A 15,217-nucleotide genomic window follows, 5' to 3' on the forward strand; every position below is an offset into this window, starting at 1 on the left:
AACTACCACCCTCCTACTCAAGTGTTCCGAGGAACCTGGCTGTCTGTGGCACAGGGAAATGGGTATCTGCTTTCCCACCCCCCCCCACACACACACACACCCCTGCTCCAGACTGGGATCCCAAATCATGAAACCAGATAATGGCCGTTTGACCATCCAAATGCAGCTTTCTGTTCAAATTCATAACCTGCAAACTGAAATGTTCCTGACGTGTTAATCGCCCCTCAGATTTTTCTTCAACTGTATAGTTAAGAAGGAGAAACACACTCGCTCTCTCTCTGATGCCTTTATATGTGCTAGCTTGACATTAAAAGAGCTGTTAATATTGTATAAACTGTTATACCATCTGTGTTATAATTCTGCCTCATCAGGTTTTATGGAACACCCCCCTCCATTTCCTTCATTCCACCAGGCATGTCATCAAAGGAGAATAAATTAAGTATTGTGCCAGAAAATGTGGTCTACTTTCTAAAAGGCATCTATCTCTAGCTTTCAGAAATGCCTCTTGGAATGAGCAATGTGGAAACAGTGTCCCCATTGTTGTATAGGAATGTCATGAATTGGATCCCCACCCCAGCCTTTTATAGAGAAAAAGAATAAACAGCGTTCATCTGAGTTTAAAATTATCATATTTTATAGCATATGCTAACATGCTAATGAGATGAGGTATTATCGCATCTCTGCCGAGGCCATTATGGATAATTGAGCTTTGTCCACCCGCCCAACCAGATTGTAAACTCTGTGATGGTGGAGACTTCAACTTTGTAGTTTTAGGAGCCCCTTTCAGAGTGTGTTGACACTTCCATTGTTGGTCTAGTGACTAGGTTGAATATTTGTATTGGGGGACATCAGAAATGCCAGCCCTTTTCCACTTGGTAAATTCTATTTCAACACCAAGTGTTTACTAGCGACCAAACCCCGAATGGAAGGTACTAGATAACATGAGCGATTCTTTAACTCTGTCGAAAAATATATAACTGAGAGATCAAGCAATGTTCCCCTAGGAAATAAAGAGAAGTCTAGGGAGTTTCTCTGTAAAGAGTTAGACAGCTCACAGAGAAGTTCCTTTTGGTGGTTTGGAATAGAAAGGGGTAGGAGAAGATTAAGGGAAGCCAGTTCAAAGTGTACGAGAGGGGTTTTTGCATCTCAAAAGGGGGAGGGGGTGGGAATCTAAGAAGACCCGGGGCTGGGATTTTGGGCCTTACCCTTTCCCCTGACTGCTCGGTAAGCTTCCTCTCCCCAAACCATGTGGTGGTGCGGAAAGGGACCTGGAGAGAGAGAGGGTCAGGAAATTTCTGTTTCAGTCTGCGCTCTGTCACTAACTAGCTGAATGACATTTAAGCAAATCACTTACTAGATTACCTCTGAGGTCTCTTCCCACTCCATAAATCTTTGCTCTTTATCTCCTTCCCCCCTCCTTTATGTTCTTCCTTCTCCCCCCAACCCCCACCCCTTCTTCCTGGTCTTCCTTTTAACTGCAATAATAGTAATAATGAATTAGTTACCTCTGGAGAGAGAGCTGAGACGGTGTGTGGAGAATTAATGGAGACTTGGCCTTTTTATCTCTGTCGTGAACTTTTTTCTTTATTTCCGTGCGTTTGCTTTATTGATTGAATTACAATTTCTCATAAATTTTAAGGTGCTTTATTACATTTGAGTATTCAATAATCTGCCCAAAATGTTCCCCTTTTGTGGATATAAACGTTAACACAAAACATTTGGTCACAAAGAGTGCCGTAAATCAGGGATTCGTATAGGAAAATACTGCACAAGAGTGAGCCTTGGAACCTGACTCTCAGGGTGCGCTCTACCTGATCTTTTATGCTATGAATAAGGGTTTCCATTCATGTAAGTCAGCAGAAAGGTTCTGGGAAGCCCTTTGACTATGATTGTGTCTGAAGTGGATTCATACTTTACCTCCTGGCATGGACACGTGACTAGCAGCCATTTGGGCAGATCAATGGTCTCTGGTTCTCTCTCACTCTTGAAGGGCCATTTCGAGTTACGCCTCCCGCAGAAAGCCTTCCTGTGAAATCAGCACGCCGTGATCTCTGCCTTCTCTGAACCAGCACGGCGCTTGAATCCCATTTTGTTTAAACTGAGTACTTGGGTATTTAGAAAGAGAATAATGATTCGTGGCCTCTGCTTCAGAGCTGGACGTTTTCCAAAGCACATCAGTGTACCTACATTATTTTGTCTGATAGTCACCAGAACGTGGGAGGTAGGTGGTCGAATCTGTCCCTATTTCCGCTGGCAGAAGGCGGGACCTACAAATGCCACAATTCCATGCCATCTCTGTCCTTTGTGCACTTCACATTCACGAAGCCTGCTCCTCACTCCCACCTGGCCCTTGAGAAATGATCTTAGCTGCTCTCTCCCCTCCATCAGTTCCCTCAAACAAGGGATACCAGTACCCAAGATGCTAAATCTTTGGTGATTCTGTAGCTTTATCATTCATCAGCAGAATAGCCTGGGTAGATTTTTCACCAAAACTCAAAATACACTTATTTATGTATTTATTTTTAATTTAATCATTTCTTTAAGTTTATTTATTTGGAGAGAGACAGAGACAGTGTGAGTGGGGGAGGGGCAGCAAGAGAGAATCCCAACTGAACCACCCAGGCACCCCTCAAAACAGATTTAATAATTCAGACCCCTCTCCTCAAAAAACACTCCAGGCAAAGTTAGGATGCACAATCTGTGACCTCGATTGAGGGCTTACTATGTACCATTACCACTCTAAATACCTTATATAAATATCTCACATCATGACCCTATTAGATAGGCAGTTATTAGTGTTACCCTTCTGTTCCGGATGACGAACTGAGGTTCTAAGAGGACACGTAATTGGACATGATGCAACCTGAGCTCCAGGCCAGTTGCTCAGTACTGTTTCAGAAATCTCCACTCGCGTCACAAAAGAGACCCAGCAAAGCCATGATGGAAGCCTTTGGATTAGTAATCAGTTAATTCCAGTGTTAGTGCCAGCGATAGATTGTGGCTTCCTTCAGAGCTTCTGAGACGGAGGGAAATAGCGTTTTCTGGAACAGAGTCAAAGAGTGGTTTTACCCACCGATGAGAAACTTAATGGGCTAGAGTTTAAGGACAGGGACGGCTGGTTCCTTTAACACTTTTGAGCAGTGCTCTCCCATAGAAAGGTAATACAAGCCACACATGTAATTTTACATTTTCTTGGAGCCACATTCCAAGAGTTTTAAAAAAGGATGAAATTAAGTTCAATAGTACATTTCATTCAACCCAAAATATCCAAAGCATACTCATTTAAACATGTAATCGACATAAAAACTAGTAAGGAGATGCTTTCCTTTTTTGTATTAAGTCTTTCAAATCCCATGTGTATTTCATACATGGTGCACATCTCATTTCAGACTAAACACATTTCAAGTGCTCCACGGCACACGTGGCTAGCGGCGACCACGTTGGACAGCACAGGCTTAGGGGATTTGTGCTGCCTGCTGGCACCGACCAGTCTATTAATAGCACCGGCTACTCTGTCTCCCTCTTTCTTATTCATCGTCCACAGCGTGGCTGTTAGCAGTTAATATTGCTTTGCCAATGTTTCCAGGTCATCGAGCTATCTCCGTTGATAAAGGGTTCACTCCATATTCATCTTATAATAACAGCTAACATTTATTGAATGTGTATTATGTGCTAGGCATGCTTCTAAGTGCTTTTGCTTTATATATATAAAGCCATAAAATCCTCACAGCAACCCTATGAGCTGATCTTTTTACCATCTCCCCACTTTCCAATTGAGGAAACCAGAGTTATTTAACTGCCAGCCCGGGTTGGGGTGGGGTAGAGAGGTGGTTAAGCTTGTGGGGCTGGAATCATGGCTCCACCACTTAATTAACAGTTGTGTGGCTTTGGGCAGTTAAATAACTTTGGTTTCCTCACACACATACGCACACGCACACGATATCAAACACAAACTATAGTGTTCATAAAAACCATAGCATTGTAGAGCTAGAAGGGCTCTTAAAGACCATCTCGTCAACAAAGTGCAGCTCAGCACGGTGAGGAAGGTTACTCAAAGTTACAGGGCGGAACTAGAACCCAGATAAACTGACTCCAAGCAACTTAATGTCTACTAGATAACCCCTATGGTAGTGCTTCCTGCTTGAAACGCAGGGTCCAACAGTGCAGCCCGTCTTGTCACTAACACACACTTCATCCAATATTTATCTTCTCTGCCAAAATACCATGTTTTCTTGTGTCCCAATTTGCAAAAAGGCTTTTTAGAAACTTAAAATTGGAGAGCTCAGAGTTAAAATGGATTCCTCTTGCCTTACTCTGTTGTGCCTCTGGTTTAAGCATTTACATTGTTTTCTAAATGCTTCACCAAGCCAACAACATATCAAGTTCTTTAAGGATTGAGACCCTATCATAAACACTTATTGGAATTCCTACATACTGCCTAGTTCTTGAGAATAGATGTGTAATTAACAAAATTGAAATTGTACAATTATCAGTATGAAGAGGTTGAGCTCAGCCCTTTCGTTTCAAAGATTTATTTTTTCATGATGTTAAAACGGGCTCCTCGGAAAGCATTGTTACCAGCTTGACCTTTAGGATTAGTGCAGGTCATTATTTCAGCCAAAGGGACAGCAGTAACATCTCACCAAGATTCTTTCAGCAACAAACTAGCCACCGCTCTTTCCTCGGATCCTTCTGTTTCAAAGTGGAGAGTTTGGTGGTAATTTAAATGTTGAAATGTGTCCCACTTAAGTCCAAAACATACGTGATTTCGTATTTAACCCCCCCCCCACGGCTTTTATATATTATGTTTCAAAGTGGAGATGGCTGTGAAACTTGACCTCAACCTGACTTTTTAGAAGTGCTCAGAAAACTGTTCTTCTAACAAGCATGATGAGAGCCTGCTCTTTAATGATTTTTTTGGCCTGCCTACATAATTTATTCTAAATCATTAAAAAATAAAAATAGTTTACATTAAATAAATACTTGAGTATGAAAGAGGATGGTCTCACCCATTGTTGGATAAAGACTGAAAAGCCTACAAAGGCAGTCCCAGTGTAGAATAGTATAGCAACAGCTTAATTCTCAGGAACTGTTACTTAACAGAACTTTAAAAAGAAAAATGACATATTCTCAAATTATTTATAAAATCATGCAAAAAAAAAAAACACCCCACTTCAGGGACCATGGGAAATTAATTTTGTTCTCGCTTTTCACGTTTTCAGAGCCTACCTCAGTGAACAAAATGCTAAGTACAAAAACACGTGAATTAACATTTAGGTGGTTGAGCAAGACTCCTGGTTTTTGTTTATTGCTCTTTGATTTTTTTTTAGTAGCTCATTGTAAAAGCCCTGGGGCACACCTTCAGAATACATGAATAATGTCAATAATAACTAATACAGCCTGCTATGGAAAATACTCTGTTTTCAAAACCACAGGTTAGTTCCTGGAAGTCAGCCGGTCAGAGAAAGGATGTGGTGTAGCAGCAAGTTGAAATAGCTTGTACAACAAAGGAAAGAGATCTGGTGACTTCTGCCTCCCAGAGGGTGGAAATCGGAAAGAACTATACTTAAATAGCTCATTCAGAAAGCATCGAAGGTGAAAAATTCATCCCATTTTGAAAAGCTTCACTAATCACTTTTGGGAAATCAGGTGAGAAAGGAACTCCTGTATCAGGATAACACGATGAAAATAAGTGTTAACTCCGGATTCAACAAATCAGTCCGGTTCATTTTGCTTGTTAGATGGAGGGCATGGACATCACTTTTTGAACGAGCCCCCAAATCCCAGTTCTCATTGTTGTGAACTGAAAGAGTCATTGTAATTCACCTGGCTTGACAATTTCTGTGCAGCCGTGGCGTTCTGAAGCCAAATAAATTCCACAAAATAAACTCATCGCAGGCTCAGGAAAAGCAGCTCTTTTGCAAATACCTTGTGATCAGGCTCTAGGTCACGACCTGGGTCTTGAGAAACTTGAGTTAGTAGATGTTAGTTTTTCTTAGCTCTTTGTTTACCCTGGACTTAGACATTTTGTATTATTAAAAACCTGTGGCTTTTAAGGACATTCTATTTATCTTTCCAGGCTTTTTTGATGGAAATGCCTGGATTTTCTTGGAAACAGGGATTTTATTGTGGATTCCTGGTGCCCCTTGGAGAGGCTTATTTTTCTGGACAATAGTTTTCCTTAGTGTCACTACTCTTTTCATCTCCCAATGGTCACAAGCTCCCAAGGTCGAGAAAAGTGCATCCTTTTGTTCTAAGGAATCTGAAATTCCATTTTAAAAACTGCTGCAAAAGGGGCACTCGGTTAGTAATTCAGGGCATATTTCCACCACATGAAGTATCCAGAGGGGCTGGAGACCTCAAGACATTTGGAGAAAAAGAAAATCCAACTCCATTCAAAGTCAAAGAATCCAGCAGGAGGGTTCATACTTTGATTATTGCCACTTAAGAGTTTTAATCTATTCTTATCTATACTCAAAGTATAGGCATGCTTGCCTTCATTAGAAGAATAGGACCTGGCGAACGAACTTTGCATAAAGAAGTAAATTATACCATCGCCTCTGACATTAAGTGGGATTTTCATGGCGTGAAAAGTTCTGTTGCTGCAGAGGGCATCTCGCCCTCACTATGGCATAAACATGACAATGTTTTGTGCGTTGATATGTGCTATTGGTGTATGTTAGTTTCATCAATAACCTCATCCGTCAGGGAAAAGTGGTCAGCATTTTTAGTTCAAATCCACACCACTAGCCAATAGCCGCATGAGCTATTGAATAGTTACAGTTTAATTAGCGAAAATTAAGCAACATGTAGTTACATATAACTAGTCACTTTCTGTATTGGGCAGTGAAGATATAGAGTATTTCCATCTTTGCAAAACGTTCTGCTGGACAGCATTGCTTCAGAGGGTACTTATTCTTTGCTATGAATCTTAATACCTGGCAGCAGAAAATGCTGATTATTGTTGTAGCTTGCCATTCACAGAAGCCCAGCCTTCTAGAAGATGAATGGCATCTCTTCTCCCCAGTCACAATGTGGAGAAATTCACTGAGGCCGGTAATTTGGTGTGATTTTTAAGAATTCTGAAAATTTCCCTCAAGAGTTGTTAGTTACTCTAAGCTATAATTAAAAACAAACAAACAAAACCCCTCAGCGCCTCAGTGCCATCCAGCTTTGACTAAGCAAAGAAGACATGTGGCTTCCTCTATTATTTTTTTCCTAGCCAGGCTATGCAGAACACTGTAGAAATTGTATTTATGCACATAAACATTAAATGCACATAAAATTATCATTGAAGACCGTTAAGGGAAGATGTAATGGTAACACGTTGTAAAGAGATTGCTGTTCAAAAATCCATGTGATTCTGTGTGTGTGTGTGTGTGTGTGTGTATATGTGTGTGTGTGACATTTAAAGATTTTATCTTCAGGTAATCTCTACACCCGACGTGGAGCTGGAACTCAAAACCCTGAGATCGAGAGTCACATGCTCTACTCCACGGCCCAACTGGCTTGCTCGGGATTCCTTGAATCTGTATCATGCTGTTTTCATCTCCTCCCCTTTGTTCCTGTTCTTCTTGCCCTCTGGAGGCTATCTCCACCTCTGCCTTTCTGAGACATAGCCATTCTTCAAGGTCCGTTTGAAAGGCCACCTCTTTCTGATTCCCCCAGTTGAATTGACCTCTTCTTCCATTGCATTTTCACTGCGTTGTAAATTAGTGTCTCGCGTCCCTCTCTGGACCATAAGTTCGTTGGCACAAAGATCTTGGTCTTTGTCATCACTGGATCCCTCCACCCACTTGGCAGGGAGCCGATGCTCTAGACAGGGGAAATTCTACCAGTTTCCTAAACAGACACACAAGATTTTTTAAGCTGCGTCTGTACCGACAGACCCAAGGCATTAGCACCACACGCGTGGCTTTATGCTACATGTTAGCAGATATTTCACCCATGCCCATTCATTTTGGTTCATACAGATCATTTGTATTCTTAAAATTAAAAGAAGGCACACTCAGGGGCACCTGGCTGGCTCAGTGGGTAGAACATGCGACTCTTGATCTCAGTCAGGGTCATGAGTTCAAGCCCCATGTTGCGCGTGGAGCCTACTTAAAAAAAAAAGCCCTCAAAAGATGACACATGCAATTTCACTTAGAGGAATTTATCCAACAGTCGCACTCCCACCTATATAGAAGAATGTTTATGGCTTCCTGAGGGAAGTGAGCAACACCGTCTAGGGGGTGTTCTTGCCAAAGCATTAAACCTGAATCTAATGAAGTCTCCTGATCAAACCACCAGTTTGCAGGAAATACAAGGAAGAGAGAGAACGTGTTAAATAACACCATGCAATGCAGTCAGAAAAACCCAGAACGTGGGAAACCGTAGGACAAACAACCCAGTTTTGCCAACAAATAGATTGCAAGGAAAAAAAGGGAAGGGGGTTCTAATTTAAACTTAAGAGGGTGACTTCAGTAAGAGGCACGTCAATCAAATGCAATCTTGTGGACCTTGTTTGGATTCTGATTTTTAACAAATTAGCTTTAGACGACTGTCCACAGGGGAAATTTGAACACTGACGGCACATTATTGATATCGAGAAACTATTGTTAATTTTTCAGGTATGGTAATGATACGCGTTTTTTTGAGAACGCTTATCTTTGTAGATACATGATGAAGTATTTGTAGAAGAAGTTTGCCTCAAAATCCTCTCTTGGGGCGCCTGGGTGGCGTAGTCGGTTAAGTGTCCGACTTCAGCCAGGTCACAATCTCGCGGTCCGTGAGTTCGAGCCCCGCGTCCGGCTCAGGGCTGATGGCTCAGAGCCTGGAGCCTGTTTCCGATTCTGTGTCTCCCTCTCTCTCTGCCCCTCCCCCGTTCATGCTCTGTCTCTCTCTGTCCCAAACATAAATAAACGTTGAAAAAAAAATTAAAAAAAAAAATCCTCTCTTTAGGGCAGTGGAGGAGTTAGAGCGTTGGGTGTTCAGTACATAGATCACTGTGCCATTTTCTCTATGTTTGTGTATCTTCTACAGTTTCCTCTTAAAAAGAGGGAGGTGTGACGTTTTATGGCAGTATGGTTTGTAATAGGAAAGAAACCTAGAAACAACCTGTATTTCTAGAATAAGGACTGGCTCAATAGGTGAATGTAGAGTCACACATCGAAATACTATGATATTGTTAAAGATACGACAGATCGATCAACCGATCTCCTGATATGGAACAGTCTCTAAGATATAACAAATGAAAAATATTCCTATTTATATTCATATGAATAATAATACGCTCCCATTTATGTAAGACAGGGGATAGATCTACACATTCGTGCTTGTACGTGTATAGGTTATCGCTAAAAGTATTTGTAGGAAGTTGCTAACCGTCGGTTGCCCCTGGAGAAGGGGCTGGGTGTTACAGGAGAAAGGGGTGAGCGACAGGCACTCGCTACTTTTACGGTTTAAAAAATACTTTTCACTTTTTAGCACTCGAAAATATGGCCCAGACCATATTAAGAGCTAAACTTCTTGAGTGGACTCGTGCTCTCGAAACAAAGAGCAAATTGGCAAGCATTCATCTGTCCTCTGTGTCAAAGGAAATACAGGCATTTCTCACTCCCGAACGAGAGAAACATTCCTATTTGGAGGTTCCCCAGAGGAACCTATGTTTATAACTAAACACATGTTTTCAAGGGCTACGGAGCTGCGGAGGAAATTTGACCCTCCAGAGCAGTGGCAGAGATCATCTGAAACAGCAGATAATCCAAACTTCATAATATTTTGTTTTGAAATGCACAATATTATTTTTAGAAGCGGTCCATTTGTGTTCTTAATTATGTTTTGCCGAGGATAACGGGCAAATTAAAGTGAATTTGTAGTCTCTGAGCACCCCCCAACAGAAGGTGGTGGAAGACATATGGGCCAGAAATACGCGTTCTGGTATAGGGGATACTGATGACCTATAACTAGGTCAGGAGGTGGTGACTGAGGGTTTTTATTTCACTTCCCACCACCATTCAGACCTTCTGCCTTTGCCTTCGTATGACCTCCCCTCCAAACCCTTTCTGAGAGCATTCCATCTAATTTTCCTCCTCAACCGAAGTTTAAAATAACAATACCGGCCTGGAAGGAGAGAAGAAATCATTAGCATCCTTCGTATTTATAAAGTAAAAAGATTAGGATCTTTTTCAATTAATATGTTCCACATGGACAGCGCCGTCGTTCCTCCCTGGTGAAAGGTGAGTGTCCTGTGCACCAATTCCGCCAGGTCTACGGTTTACCAAGTAGGGCAGAAGCTTTAGGTGGACAATGTGGAAAGCCGTGGGTCACTGGTAAGAAGGCATCACTTCCACCAGTGTTGTTGTTCTTGTTTGGGTGTTGCGGTGGTGGTCGGGGATAGAGCCGACGGCGAAAGCAAAAGCTGAAAAGGCAAAAACGAAATCTCTGCTCCCGATCACCGCCTGCCTGACATCGTGCTGGGTGCTTCTGGACACGGTACCACGTCTCATCCCCACGAAGACCCAGGGAAAGAGGTGAATGTGGGGAGCAGCTGCGTGGGGCAGAGAGGGAAATGGTGCCGCCCCCTCCAGATTTCTGGCTTGGCCGGCTGGGTAGATGTGATGCCTTTAACAGAGATGGGGAAGTCAGCAGGAGCTGCAGATTTGGGCGAAAGTTACGAAGAGTTAGTGAGTTCATTTTCCACAGGATAATTGGTGGGTCAGTAGGTCCTGACGGGTCACGTGGTGCATGTGGGTCGTAACCTTTTAGCCAGTGAAAGAAACAAGCCATCCTTTCTATCCCTCTGAAAATCTTAATTCCCACCATATGTTTTACTGCCCATGGCACATTACAGATCACTGATCTATTTTTTAAATGCCAGAAAACTGTATTTCTATTGTTCTTATCCTTAAACGTTTAACACTTCTATCAGCAATAGAAAAGTTTTATTTTTCTTAAGTGCAAATAACATGGGAGTATATTTCGTTCACTGTAATAGCTGTGCTCCCCTAAAGTGGCATATTTATCCATTCGTTTTCAACTCCCTTGAGCGATGTACTTCTTTAAAGAAATATGAGTATCCAGTAAAACATAAGAACATGCTCGACCTCGCTCACAGTTTAAGAATGCACGTTAAGACAGCATTATTCACCTTCCCGTGTTGGCAAGGGTGTGGGGAAATCGGTAGATCCTCTCCAAACATTAATAGTGGGAATGTAAATCCCCAAAACTTCTCTGGGCCCAACAGCCATGCATTTAATCGCTCCACACCACCTTGCAATCCAAGTTTTGTAACTTTTCCCTACAAATACATGCCCACAAGCAGAGAAAACATTTAAGAACGTTCATTACAGGGGCGCTTGGGTGGCTCAGACGGTGAAGTGACCGACTCTTGATTTCGGTTCAGGTTGTGATCTCATGGTTCATGGGATCGAGCCCTGAGTCTGGCTCTGCACAGACAGTGTGGAGCCTGCTTGGGATTCTCTCTCTCTCTCTCTCTCTCTCTGCCCCTCCCCAATTGCCAATCGCTCTCTTTCAAAATAAATCAATAAAATGTTTAACAAAGACATTCATTGCAATACTGAAATAGCAAACAGCTAGAAAGAGCTTAAATATCCATGACTGAGTAGTGAAATAATGAAGGTACATCAGCCAGAGGAATAGCATGCAGCTGTTAAAGAGAATAAAGGAGGTCTATTTGTACTGGACCTTACCTTCCATGTAATGCCCTTGGCGTCTGAACAAAAGTAAACAAAAAAATTCTTTCTCTGCTTGCATATTGTAGAAAATTTGGGGATGAGTTTGCAAGAAACTACTACTGTTTCTAGGTGATGCCTAGAGACAAGATTAGGGTATGACAAAGACAGAGGAAGACTTTTCCTTTCACTTTTTACCTTACTCTATTGTTTGCCTTAAAACCAAAACCCATGCCTAGGATCCGAAACAATAGAAAAAGATGCTGAAAATTTTCCCTGCAAATAAAATATATTAATTGTGTAAGCTTTTAAAACCTATGCCTCCTGGGGCACCTGGCTGGCTCAGTCAGTGGAGCATGTGACCCTTGATCTTGGGGTTGTGAGTTTGAGTCCCACGTTGGGTGTAGAGATTACTTAAAAATAAAATTTTTAAAAGAAAGAAAGAAAGGAGTGCTTGGGTGGCTCTGTTGCTTGAGCGTCTGACTCTTGATTTCAGCTCAGGTCATGATCTCACAGTGTGTACGATGGAGCCCTGAGTCGGGCTCTGTGCTGACGGCATGGAGCCTGCTTGAGATTCTCTCTCTCCTTCTCTCTCTGCCCCTCCCCTCACTCTGCAAGTGTGGGGAGAGGCAGAGAGAGGAGGGGACAGCAGTGAGTCTGATGGGGGGCTTGAACTCACAAACCGTGAGATCATGACCTGAGCTGAAGTCAGATGCTCAACGGATAGAGCCACCCGGGTGTCCCTAAATAAATAAACAACAACAACAAAAATATTTCAGTATCATTTGTTGAAAATACGATCCTTTACCCACTGAGTTGTATTTGCACTTTGTAAAAAATCAGTTGTCCCCTATATATGTGGGTCATTTCTGAGTCTGTATTTTGTTACATTGATCTATTTGTCTTTACTCTAATACCACATGCTTGATTACTGTAGCTTTATAACATGTCTTGAAATCAAATAATGCTAGTCCTCCAACATTGTCCTTTTTTTCGAAGTTATTTTCACTAGTCACAGTCTTTCAAAATTCCATATGAATTTTAGAGCCAGTTTATTGATTTCCACACAAAAAAAAAATCTTCTGAGATTTGGATTAAGACTGCGTTGAGGGGCGCCTGGGTGGTGGAGTCGGTTAAGCGTCCGACTTCAACCAGGTCACTATCTCGCGGTCCGGGAGTTCGAGCCCCACGTCAGGCTCTGGGCTGATGGCTCAGAGCCTGGAGCCTGTTTCCGATTCTGTGTCTCCCTCTCTCTCTGCCCCTCCCCCGTTCATGCTCTGCCTCTCTCTGTCCCAAAAATAAATAAACGTTGAAAAAAAAATTAAAAAAATAAAAAGACCGTGTTGAACATGTAGATCAATTTGGAGAGAACTGATAACTAAGTAGAAGTGAGTCTTTCTTTTTGCAAATATTTTTTTTAAAGTAATCTCTAGCCCCAATGTGGAGCTCGAACTCATGGCTCTGAGATCAAGAGTTGCATGCTCGGTAAATTGACTGAGCCAGCCAGGCATCCCTACAATTGAATTTTTTTTTTTCTTGATATTGATCTTGTATCCCACAACTTTGCTAAACTCAGTTATTTGTTGTAATAACTTTTTTGTAGCTTCTAGTGGGGTTTTCTATAAAGATGATTATGTCTCAGAGAACAGAAACAGTTTTACTTCCTTCTTTTCTATCTCGAAAAATTTTCTTTTTCTTGCCTTATTGTGCTCATTAGAAACTCTAATAATACATTGACTATAAATGGAAAGGACAGGCATCCTTACCTCGTTCCCAATCTTAGAGAGAGAGCATTCAGTCTTTCACCATTGACAATATCAGCTGTAGGTTTTAGTAGATGCCCTTTATCAGGTGGAGGAAGGTTTCTCCTATTATTAGATTTCTGGAAATTTTTTTTTTTTTTTTCTGAAATTTATTGACAAATTGGTTTCCATACAACACCCAGTGCTCATCCCAAAAGGTGCCCTCCTCAATACCCATCACCCACCCTCTCCTCCCTCCCACCCCCCATCAACCCTCAGTTTGTTCTCAGTTTTTAACAGTCTCTTATGCTTTGGCTCTCTCCCTTTCTAACCTCTCTTTTTTTTTTTTTTTCCTTCCCCTCCCCCATGGGTTCCTGTTAAGTTTCTCAGGATCCACATAAGAGTGAGACCATATGGTATCTGTCTTTCTCTGTATGGCTTATTTCACTTAGCATCACACTCTCCAGTTCCATCCACGTTGCTACAAAAGGCCATATTTCATTTTTTCTCATTGCCATGTAATATTCCATTGTGTATATAAACCACAATTTCTTTATCCATTCATCAGTTGATGGACATTTAGGCTCTTTCCATAATTTGGCTATTGTTGAGAGTGCTGCTATGAACATTGGGGTACAAGTGGCCCTATGCATCAGTGCTCCTGTATCCCTTGGATAAATTCCTAGCAGTGCTATTGCTGGGTCATAGGGTAGGTCTATTTTTAATTTTCTGAGGAACCTCCACACTGCTTTGGAAATTTTTATCAGAAATGGATGTTGGAGGGCATCTGACTGGCTCAGTTGGTGGAGCATAGGACTTTTTGATCCTGGGGTGTGGGTTCAGGCCCCACTTTGGGTGTAAAGATTACTAAAAAAAAAAAGCCTTTAAAAATTGTTATTAGGGGCTCAGTTGGTTAAGCATGTGACTCTTGATTTCTGCTCAGGTCATGACCTCATGGTTTGTGAGGTCCAGCCCCACTCGGGCTCTAAGCTGACAGCAAGGAGCCTGCTTGGGATTCTCTCTCTCCCTCTCTCTCTCTCTGCCCCTCCCCTGCTCATAGTCTCCCTCCCTCTCTCTCTCTGTCTAAAATAAATAAACTTAAAAAAATAGTTTTAGGGGCGACCAGGTGGCCCAGTCGGTTAAGCATCCTACTTGGGCTCAGGCCTTGATCTTGCGGTTCATGAGTTCAAGCCCCGCATGGGACTCTGTGCTGACAGCTCAGAGTCTGAAGCCTGCTTTGAATTCTGTGTCTCCCTCTCTCTCTGCGCCTTCCCTGCTCATGCTCGTTCTCTCTCTCTCTCTCTCTCTCTCTCAAAAATAAAATAAATAAATAAATAAATAATTAAAAAAAATTAAGAAATAGTTTAAAAAATTGTTATTAAAAAAAGAGCCTTTTCTCTGCCATTGTAGTGTGTGTGGTTGACTGTTCCTCACCATGTCTTCTAACAAGACTTTCAGGATCAAGCAATTCCCAGCCAAGAAACAAAAGCAGAATCGTTCCATTCCCCAGTAGACGGGGATGAAAACTGGTAATAAAATCAAGTACAACTCCAAGAGGAGGCATTGGAGAAGAACCAAACTGGGTCTATAAGGGGTCGCACATGAGCTGGCACACGTTTTTATGCTGCATGAAGGTCACGTGTTCCTCACCTCTCCCTCTGTAAACACCCCTACTACCTGAACAATAGACACGTTTTATTGGGGAAATAATGTTTCTTTGTTACTATGCTTCTGTATCAGTAGGTGGGTTCAGAAATAAACATGTGAGACCCTTGTTTGAAAAGAAATGGATGTTGGATT

At 42.0% G+C, this 15,217-nt stretch overlaps 1 pseudogene; it reads left to right on the forward strand.

The window, feature by feature from the left end:
• Positions 1 to 14,852: 14,852 nt before the first annotated feature.
• On the forward strand, positions 14,853 to 15,008 carry LOC125157725 (60S ribosomal protein L39-like; annotated as a pseudogene).
• Positions 15,009 to 15,217: the final 209 nt, after the last annotated feature.

This window comes from Prionailurus viverrinus, chromosome X, assembly GCF_022837055.1.
Source record: "Prionailurus viverrinus isolate Anna chromosome X, UM_Priviv_1.0, whole genome shotgun sequence".
Classification (NCBI taxonomy): domain Eukaryota; kingdom Metazoa; phylum Chordata; class Mammalia; order Carnivora; family Felidae; genus Prionailurus; species Prionailurus viverrinus.